This window comes from Empidonax traillii, unplaced genomic scaffold (genome assembly GCF_003031625.1).
Source record: "Empidonax traillii isolate 1590-97213 ecotype Southwest subspecies unplaced genomic scaffold, ASM303162v1 scaffold166:size2381449, whole genome shotgun sequence".
Taxonomy (NCBI): Eukaryota; Metazoa; Chordata; class Aves; order Passeriformes; family Tyrannidae; genus Empidonax; species Empidonax traillii.
Genome location: NW_020955359.1, coordinates 2,308,590 through 2,318,901, shown reverse-complemented (window position 1 = coordinate 2,318,901; position 10,312 = coordinate 2,308,590). Strand labels below are relative to the sequence as shown.

The 10,312-nt window shown below is 46.4% G+C and overlaps 1 protein-coding gene across 3 annotated transcripts in view; it reads right to left on the bottom strand.

Moving 5' to 3' along the window:
- ZC3H7A (zinc finger CCCH-type containing 7A) overlaps positions 1-3,202 on the bottom strand; it is a 26,618-nt gene extending 23,416 nt beyond the window's left edge. Inside the window, exon 1 of one of the 3 annotated variants that reach the window (XR_003571397.1) lies at positions 2,548-2,755. The gene's annotated coding sequence lies outside the window, so the exon portion shown is untranslated. Of the gene's footprint in view, positions 1-2,547; positions 2,756-3,160 lie in introns of those variants that run through there. The other 2 variants (XM_027885422.1, XM_027885421.1) reach the window with 2 other exon arrangements.
- Positions 3,203-10,312: the final 7,110 nt, after the last annotated feature.

The following is a 10,312-nucleotide window of genomic DNA, read 5'->3' as shown; positions in this document are numbered from 1 at the left end:
AAAAAAAAAGCGCTGCCTAAATCCAAACAGGAGAAAGAACAATTTTTACTTCAACTCATCCTGTTTCACAGAAGGCAGGTGACAGAAAGTCCACTGCCAGGAGCCAGTGACACCTCCTGTGACAGATGCTGGTCCAGCTACACAAGCAGGGGACAGGAAGGACAACAGGTTTGTGGCAGCTCAGGGGGAGAGGAATCCCTCCACGGCTGCGACACAAAGCCTCTTATTGCTCTCACTGGTTATTTGCTTTCCTTCCAGCACAAGGCAACACAGTTCCCTTGTTTTCTGTATTTTGGCACTTCATTCAAGATACATTTTAAAGGGCATTCCCAATATTTAGCATGTGCCATGTGCCACATTCAGGCACAAAGGCTTTGAATACAATAATTGCCAGGCTATCTTGCAAAGCCAAGATTGACTTGTAAAACACAAGTGAATAAATTCAAACAGAATGTAGAGAATTGAGTTTTTCTGTAGAAATACAGGCCTTGGTTATTCTAAAAAGCAAGGTCGCACTGTGTCAAGCTTGTCCAGAGAACAAGCATCTACAGTTTGCCATGCACACAAGTTCCCCCAGTGGAAAATTCAGTCCCAAAGGACAGAGAACTGGGCAGGATTGATCCTTTCTCCTCCTGCACACAGTTTTGCAGATCACTTATTTGGAGATAAATGGAGAATAACAGAAAAATGCATAACATCATTTAGGGTCCAGAACTACCACCCCTGGGAATTAATAACCTTCAGCTGACCAAATAACTCATTTACTGTTTGTTATAGACATTCATGGCTCCAGCCATTACAAATACTTCAAACAAGCATTCTCTGCACCTTCAGGCCTAAATGCTGAAAACAACTGGGGAGCCAGTGGTCTTTGCTGCACTCCCCTCTCCACAGAGCTACAACTTCAAAAGCAAATGCAGTGTACAGATGTGTTCTTTTAAGATAGAGGAGCCTATCCTCTTGCCACGCATCGCTGAGTTCACTATTCACACAATTACTGGGCTGCAGAAATCTCAAATTGAATCTTTGTACAGTACAAAGCACACTGAAATTTTTATCATGATTGCTGTTGATAGATCTGTACCAACCTCAACGGTTCAGCTGAATTATGAACCCCGACAGGGGTGCTAGTCTAGTGGAAATCACTGTGAACAAAGAGACCCCTTTCTGTAACATCAGCCTTTCCCACAGAGTCAGAAGGTAACAAACCCAAAATATTAAATCCACTCAGGCAGAAATCATCTACACCATCCTATGTCCAAACTTGGGTCAGAAGCTGTGAAAGCAGAAGCCTGTGTATAAAATAGAACCACAAACAGGTCACCAGTGTTTCCATATAGGAAAACTGCACTCCAGAGGAGAGAAGTTACACCCTGGGTCCCAGAGAGAAAAGAGAAGACCAAGACCAAAACAGAACAGCAGGAGTCAATATCTGACCAAAAGGCAGGCAGTATAAATCCCTTTCACCTATAAGAAGTAAAAGCCTTTCCTCTGTTGGTACCTCCTGCACCACCAGCAGCAACATTAAGACCAATGCATCCAGGCATCTGGATCCAAGAGCTGTTTCCATGTAATTCCCACCCCAGGGGCACAGGAAAGCAGGCCTGTGCCTCGGCAGAGGCAAGTGGGAAGTGGCCCAAATGCAGCTACACCCAAACCGCTTCCTAAAGAGATGGCACCCACACAAACTCCTCCACTACCACCAGCTCCAACCCAGCCAGGAATCCACCTGCCCATCAGAGAATGAGCCTGACCTACAGCACACTTGTCAAAGCCCTTTTATTGCCCATCCTAACCCTCTGACAGCTTGAACACAATCACAGATAATAAATTACAGTGCAAATTAAAGCATGCCTTCCAGAGATTGAAAACTGCTCACCAGACTTGGACTGGCACCAAAATAAGGCAAAATGAAAATCTTAACGCAAAATCTTCCTCAGACAGCAAAAGCACAAAAGATTTTATGTTCATGTTCATGCATCGTTGGGCTGTTATATAAGACACTTCAAGCATGCAAGATGCTGGGGGAGAAACAGGAAAAACAGTACACAGCACACGTTCCAAGAGCTCTGAGTTAACTCCTCTGCTTCATCTAATACTTCTGCTTAGAGTCACAGAACTCTGTTATGTCAGCTCAAAAAGCCACTTAATAACAGTTTTTATTTCTGAAAAGAGAACCAAACTTGTCTCCAGTCAAAAGTAAATATCTGAATAAAATGGAACAGAATATGTAGCAATGGTTTAACACCTATTCATTCCCCGCTCTTTATTTACCTTCAGTATTTAGTTGCATCTCCTCCCACTCTCTCCCTATCCACAAAATAATAAGATACTGTTCGAGGTTTGCTTTCAATTTTTACTGCTTTGCTACAGTTTTTCTTATAATCCCTTAAGAAACAGGAGAGAACAAAGACGCTTTGTGAAGTCGCTTCATTTCCCCAGCAAGAAAATTAAGGAGCGGAGCTGGAAGACTTCGAATTACAGTTCCTTTAGATATTTTAATACAGAACAGATCCAAAAAAACAAGCCGAAGAAGGAGCATCTTACCAACAAATCCAGATTCACCCCCACGATTTACACCGAGATGACCTTTGTTAACCAACTCTGAGGACCGCAATCGACAATATTTGAGTTTCGCTGCCTGTTTTGATTCTGGGGTTGGCGTTTGGTTTGGCGTTTTTGTTTTTTTTTTTTTTTTTTTACTTCCTGCAATACAGTTCTGACTTTCCGCACCAGAACACCCCGAACCGCCCGAACACCCGGCTGCCCCGGCCCGGGGGAGACAGAAATCACCGCGCTGCTGCTTCAGCAGCCAGACCCCCAAACTCCCATCGCGGGGGCCGCGGGCACGGCCCGGGCCCGGCCGCTGTCAGCGCTCGCTCCCGCCGGGGTCGGTTCCGGCCCCGCAGCAACAGGAGCGCTCCTGCCCCGCCGGTCCCGCTCCCTTCGGGGCCCGCCCGCCGCCTTTGTTCGGCCGCGGGGCCCTCCCGGGGCCCGCCCGGCCCCGGGGGCGACACACGGCCCGACCCGCGGCCGCACCTCGGCGGGGCACGGCGGCACCGCGGGGACGGGGCAGGCGGCACCGCGCTGGCCAGGGCGGAGGGTGGCAGGCGGCGGCGGTGCCGGTGTGTGGGGGGTGTCCGAGTGTCCCCGCCCGTACCTGCGGTGAGGCCGCGGCGGCGCAGCGGGAGGCGGGGCGGGCGGGCCGAGCGCGACGGCGGCGGCGGCGGCGGCGGGAACGGCGACAGCGGCGAGAGCGGCCGGAGCGCCTCCCCCGCGCCGCCGCCGCCCCCGCGCGCCCCCTGCTGGTGGGAGGCCGCGGGCGCAGCCCCAGGGCGGTGCTGCCCCGCCCGGCCCAGGGCGGGCTTCCATTGGCCCGCCGGCGTCTCTGATTGGTGCCGCCTGGGAAGCGCTCTGCTGCTGATTGGCTGGCTGCCCGGGGCCCCGCCCCCTGCGCGCCTTTTCACCCAGCGGGCCAGAGAGCTCCCCGGGGCGCTTCGTGCGGGCGGTGCCGGGGGGGCGGGTGTGCAGACACCGGGACAAACGGGCCTGCTGCCGACCCGGGGCGCCGCTCCGGGCAGTGGGGCGCTGTGGCCCTTTAAGGCTCCGGTTGACTCTCCCGGAAGCCGCCTTACATGGGCGGTGCACAAGGAGCCAGTGACGTCACACAGCGATGGAGGGGCGGGGCCCTGAACGGGGGCGGGGCCCGGAGCGCTGAGGGCGAGGGGCAGCCAGGTCAGTTCTTAACGGGGAGAGGTGTATGTGAGCCCCGGGAGTTCGGATTCCTTGTGCTGGAACTCACAGAACACGTGTATGAAAACGCTTTTGCCCGGTAACAGCCCCTGAGCGAGCAGGCGGCCGAATGGACGCTGTGCTGTCATTTCCTTCTCAGCGGCAGGTGCGGACGGGGACGCCTCCCCTGGGACGCCTTCCCCGAGACCCCTTCCCTGGCAGGCAGCGTGTCCCACACGCCTTGCCCACGAACGGCCGCTTTGCAGCTCCCTGCAGTGCTCTCCCAAACGAGAGGGGTTGGGTTTCCCCCCTCCGGCAGCGGACGCAATTGGTGTTCTAATGATGAACATGGGGAAGGGTCTGGAGGAGAAACTCCACAAGGAGCGGCTGAGGCACCCGGTTTGCTCAGCCCGGAGGAGACCGAGGTCAGACCTCACCGCGGTCTGCGGCTCCCTCACTCGGGGCAGGCACTGAGCCCTGCTCTGAGACCAGGGACAGCACTCGAGGGGACAGCACGGAGCTGGGCCGGGGCAGGGTTAGGTCGGATATCAGGAAAAAATTCTTCCCCCAGAGGGTGGTCGGGCACTGAACGGGCTCTCCAGGGCAGTGGTCACAGCAGCAAGCCTGACAGAGCTCAGGAAGTGTTTGGACAATGCTCTCAGGCACATGGTGGGGTTTTGGGGTGTCCTGGGAAGGGCTAAGAGTTGGACTCAATGATTCTTGTGGGTCCCTTCCAAATCAGGATATTCTGTGATTCAGTTCCCTTTTTTCCAGCAGCATTAGTGATGACAGTGTCAATAGAGCATCTGACCAGTCTTATACGTATGTCCCAGAAATACTGCAGTGACTGGTGTGGCCTGTGTGGTAGGACTGCAGAGAGAAAAGCTTTGGAGGTTTTAACAAGTATATTATACAGATTAGGCTACCACTAATCATGACCTGAAGGAATGCAGGCAAATGGAAGTTTATCAGCTGAAGTTATGCTGATGGAAAGTTCCTTGACCTGGTGTGGCATGAAACATTAATTATTAAACATATTAATACATTAATGTATTAAACACTGTTCCAGTCTAATAACTGTAAATATAAGTTGTTGAAACTCTGCCTTGAGGCTTTTCCCAGCTCCAAAGGGTGGATTATCCTCCACTGATCTCAGCCAGGTCGATTCTTGAGACTAAGTGTGACAAGTCAATCGTAGCAGTCAGATGTTAAATAGTTAATGCTCAAGTCGATAGAATGGCATTGAAAAGCTCCACAGGACTCAGTGTGAAATTGGGCCTTTGCTTACTGCAGGATCTAAAGGGATGTGAGAGAAACAGAGTAAAAAAGATCATGCATGGAAGAACAGTTACATGCATGGGTCATAAACCATGAAATGGGCCATAAAAATGGGAGGAAGGCTTATCCAATTCCAAATTACAGTTGTTTGAACACTAAGCAGCTTAAGAAAGCAAGCAGAATGATCATTCTCATTCAGAACAGCAAACCACTACTGAGGTAAAATCTTTTGGCTGGGAGTAGCTCGATGCTAATCCTTTTGATTTATAGGTATTTGATTTATAGGTATTACAGAAATCATGTTGCTGATTTTCCTAAACCTGCTGTTTGGATTGGCTGCATCCCATTCACCTGGAGAGGATGGCCTGTTGGGAGCTCTGCTGATGGGCTGACTGCTTTGGGAATGCTTCAGATGTAATACAGACTGCAAATGTGAGCCTGAAAATCACCTCAGGTAAAGTTAAATTACTAAAATGTCTGTACAAATATCCTGCCCATCAAACTCTTCGAAAATAAAGTAAATTTTGTTAGAATTAAGAAGTTGTTGAGCAAACTCCTGACTTCTTTTTTATATATCCTCATAAAATCTTGAATAAGCTTATGAAGCCAAACAAGCAAAGGGACTTGTCTTGAACTCTAAACCATTTTTTTGAGAGGAAACAAAACCTCACTGATCAAGAGAATTATGTAGCTGTAAATGATAGTTCCAGATGAATGGAAGACACGGTTTTTTTCAGTCTTTTCTTTATCTGCAGCATCTGAAATCCTTATCATGCAACACTTGCTGACACGAGGATTAAAGTTCCCTGGAATTTCTGATGTGAATAAGTTATTTATATGTGGACATAATTCCAGGAATGTACTCCCTTCAAAACTGTTTTGATTTTGTTTGTTTGGTTGTTTTTGTTTGTTTGTTTTGTTAATTTGAATCGAGTTCTTGATCTTTCCCAGACCCAGAGTTCTATAATATACATATGGGTGAAGACGTTGCTCTTTTTCCTTAATCAGTGGTTATAGAATGTAACTACATATGGAATGTATGGTTATTCCAACTCTGCTTGTATTTTAGGAAGGAAAAAAAAAATCTCCTTGAATAATTAAAACAGGAAATTTCAAAAAATGTGGGTTTTTTGGGTTTTTTTAACTTCTGTAAAAACAGTCAGTTTTGGTCAGACATGAATATATGTTTTCACTGCTACCCAAGGAAATAGTTCACAACAAAGAATGTACTCATGAGTTCTATAATTACTTCACCCAGACAGAGCTTGATACAAAACTGGAGTATGAAATAGAGAACTCCTTTGGTGAAGGCAAAGGGAGTATTGACCTGAATTACCAAAACAGTTAAGCCATGTTAGATCTTTAAGAGATGAGAAACCTGCAAAATTAAACTGAACTAAGTCATTATGAACAATTCCCTTCCAAAGGCAACTGACTTAGGCAAAATACTGCTCTTGATTTTGAAGAATCATATGTAGATCAAATATAGCTTAATGTAATAATTTCTAAAAGTAAATTTGGTGGGTTTTTTTGCTTGTTTTTCTGGGGGACCCTCACTATTATTGTTCAGTTTGCTGCCAGTACCTGATACCCTTATTTTGCTGAGGATCCCCGGAGGTGAGTGAGCGTCGCTCTGGCCAGAGCAGGAAGCTCTGTGGCACATTTGTAGCTGGCCAGCTCATGGAGGAGGATTCCCACCAAAGGGATTGCCAATATTAGGTTTTGTTTCTGCTTTTTTCATGGTAGGGATGGATCTCTATGATAAAACGCTGAGTACTGCATACAAGTTATGCTCCCTGTGATGTTTATTTGTTCTGTCACGTGTGTACCGTGCTGTTGAAAACCCTGACCCTCTGCAGCACTGAAACAGCAAAAGCTTTTCCTTTTCAAATGCTGATGAATCTGTACATTATAATTTCCAGCACTTTCTAGTCAAATTACGGGCTTGAGTCTTGAAAATAGGATGACTTTTTTTCTTTTTTTTAACAGCAACTTCATCAGTCTGGTTTTTTTTTTTTTTTTTTGAAAGCCACGTAAGAACACAATATCCTATACTGGACAACACTTAGGTCTGTATAAATAAATAGGATTTTGGTGGCTTTTTTTGACCTTTTTTTGTTTATTCTTTCTTAAACATCTATATATTATAATTTACTTACCCTCAGACCTAAACTAACCATCTTAACAATATCTTCGAGCAGCACAAATGGCACGTTGCAAAGCTGTGTTTGTGACTTGCCACCCCAACAACCGTGTTTTAGATACAGTTCGTTTGCTTTTTGCATGCAATTCTTGCCGTGGCAGAGGCGAGATTTGTGCTGTAGCTGAGAGAGGGACAGTGGTGGAGGGGCAGCAGTGTTTGAGAACAGCCACGGGGCAAGTTAAACTGTAACTTTTATGGTACGAGCCCCATTGTTACCTCTGAACCTTTCCTAGGTTTCCTTGGGAATACTGAGCATTTTTAAATTAGATGAAGATTTCTTCCTTGTCAAAAGTTCGTTGGAAATCATGGAAGCCGGTGAAACACCCGCGGGACTTCACAACAGAGAATATTCTGTGCCGCCTCCCCGTGGATTCTCTCCCAGCCCGAGGGGGTTTCCCCCCGCAGCGGTCACGCTGTGACGGCAGCAGAGGGCGCGAGTGCCCCCGGGGGGAGCCTGACCCGGGGTGGAAGGTGCAAAACTAGAAAGGATTTCTTAAATTAAACAAAAACAGAAGCCAAGCCACCTCAGGGCGGTGTTTGAGCACACAGGAGCCAAGTGGGGCGAGCTGGAATGTGTTCCTGCCAGCCACCACTATGAGCGTGAACTTCGTGCCTCGGGGCAGCCTCGGAGGGGAGTCGTGAGTAAAACACGTTGCAGGGTGACAAAGTCACGGGTGACTGGTCTGATGAGGATGGGAACAGAAAAATAATCATCTTTCAGATGGGTGAGAGATCTTCTGTTAGCCAGAAGAAGAAAAAAAAGAATGTGGACAGCACTTCATTTCATGTCTAGTGAGCTAAGGACACTTTCTGAGGGTGCAGGATCTATCTTGAAAAATGAGACACTGATTTATATATATCAAGATGCTTCAGGGATTCAGGGAAAGCACAACATTACTTATTAGTTTGTCAACTCTCTTCTTTCTGAGACACTTTTGTTAATCTTGTGTTAGTCTTTACAGTTTCTATAAAGGAAAAAATACTAGACCTTTCCCTACCCTTTAAAAAATAATCTGTTTTTCTTATTATTTATTATGGTTAAAAAGGATTAAATGTAGCAGTCTATGCTATTGGATTATTTTATTCTATTCCATTTTCTCAGAAGTGCTGTTTTATTTGTATATAGTAAACAGCCCTTGTAGATTAAGCTGAGGAAAATTGCACCCATTTTCTGACCTGTTTGCTAATAGAATATTTACATCACTGTTGTCACCAGCTAACCCATTATCATGAGCTTCAGCTGTTTACATCAGGTCTCAATTTTATCATTTGCTTTTCTGGAACAGAACCCTCACTAATTTAGCAATTTAAGGTGTGTCTGATGATTTCCTTTGGAAGACAGAGAATGTTGCTGCATCCACTGGTAGCACGAATCTCAGGAAGTGTGTTATTCAATGCATGATGGAATGTGGGTAAAGTGAATTGATCTCTTTTCTATTACAGGTTATACCTGAGGTTTAAACCTGCCCATAAAGATGAGGAGGGCAGAACAGTGGTTTGTAATCTAATTCAGTTAAGGAATGGTGCTTTGGCAAACAGCACAGCAGAGCTGAGGGATATCTCTCTACACATGGAGTTTCCTGCCAGAATAGGAAAAAAAACCCTTTTTTTTAGCTTGGCCAAGATCTAGAGAAGGTCTCAGTCTCTTAGTCATGTACAAGGCAACTCAGTGTGACTTTAAGGAGCACGAGTTGTCCAGGAGAGAGCAGGGAGGGAGGTGTGTGCTGACACCCTCCTGCCTATGCATGTGGGCAAGCAGACTCGTCCCAGGGACCCCCCTTTGTAGGGCAAACGTTGGGTGGCTGTCAAATACTCAGCCCAGTGCACATTGCAGGGGTTTACTTGGGAACAGCTCTGCTCTGAACACGCAGGTTGAGTGCTGTGTTTGGAGCACTCCTTCCCATCTCATTCCCCAAAGGAATCCCGTGCTCTCAGACAGCTTTAGGAAGTGACCCAGAGAATGGTACCTGAGGCCTTTTGAGCCAAAATGAAGTGCTAAATCACACACTTGGTGAGTTGCTTGTGGCAGAAATGATCTCTCTGAAGCAAGTTTTGCAGAGGACTGCTAAAGTGGCTTACAGTCCTCCTGAAGCTGGCAATCAGATTATTCTTTTCGTAGGTGAGCTAAGTAGGTTAAACGTCTTCAAAGCCTCTAAACTGTATCTCTCATATCCTGAAAGCTATTAACACATCAGCTCTGAGTCTGCTTCCCTGCAGTCTTAGGTCAAAGGGGCTAAATGTTAACACCTCTCTGCCTTGTTTCATCATATCCACGTGGCTAAACCAGAAATTCCCCAATCATCATATTGGCTCTTCGGAATTCTCAACTCTCTTCATGTCCAATGGGGGAAGCTCAGACCCCTCACACAGAGAATGGCACCACGACACTCAGTGAGAGACCAATACCCTAATTCCTGCCAACAGGATAAGCAGTCATTCATCAGCTTATCCTCACTGTCATACTTACTCCAAAAGGTCAAGCAGTCATCCAAAACTCAGGTGTACAACCACTAGCAAAAAGGGCACAGCATTTTCAAGCTGAATATATTCTTGGGCGACAAAGTGTTTTAAAATACAAAAAGGATAAACAGTATTTTAATTGTTGTTTGTCAAACAAGATGGATCAGCATTTTAAGGAAATTATAGAAGTAGAGCAGAAAAATATGAGAATGCCCTGAATGGGGCTCTGAGCAACCTGATCTAGTGGAAGATGTCCCTTGTCTGCAGCAGGGGGCTTGGAACTACGTGATCTTTAAGGTTCCTTCCAACCCAAACCATTCCATGCCCCTATGAATGCTGCTGTAGATACCCTAAGAGACTATTTTCTTTAAAGAATTACACATTGGTATTCAAGTTCTAACCCCAAAACTATAAAAGTTTTACTCTAAAATAATAAAATTGTAACATTTTAGGGGTTTGATTGATTTATCGCTGAAGTTGCTATATAAGCACCACAATCGTTGGGAGTCAGTGATTCCACAGAGAAGTATTCTGAAGAAATTAACAGATCTAAAAATAAGGTTAGCACATTTTCTTCAACCCTGAAAGAGCCAGTATTCCCCACTGTACGCAGTAAGCACACTGCTTAAGAATTCTGGG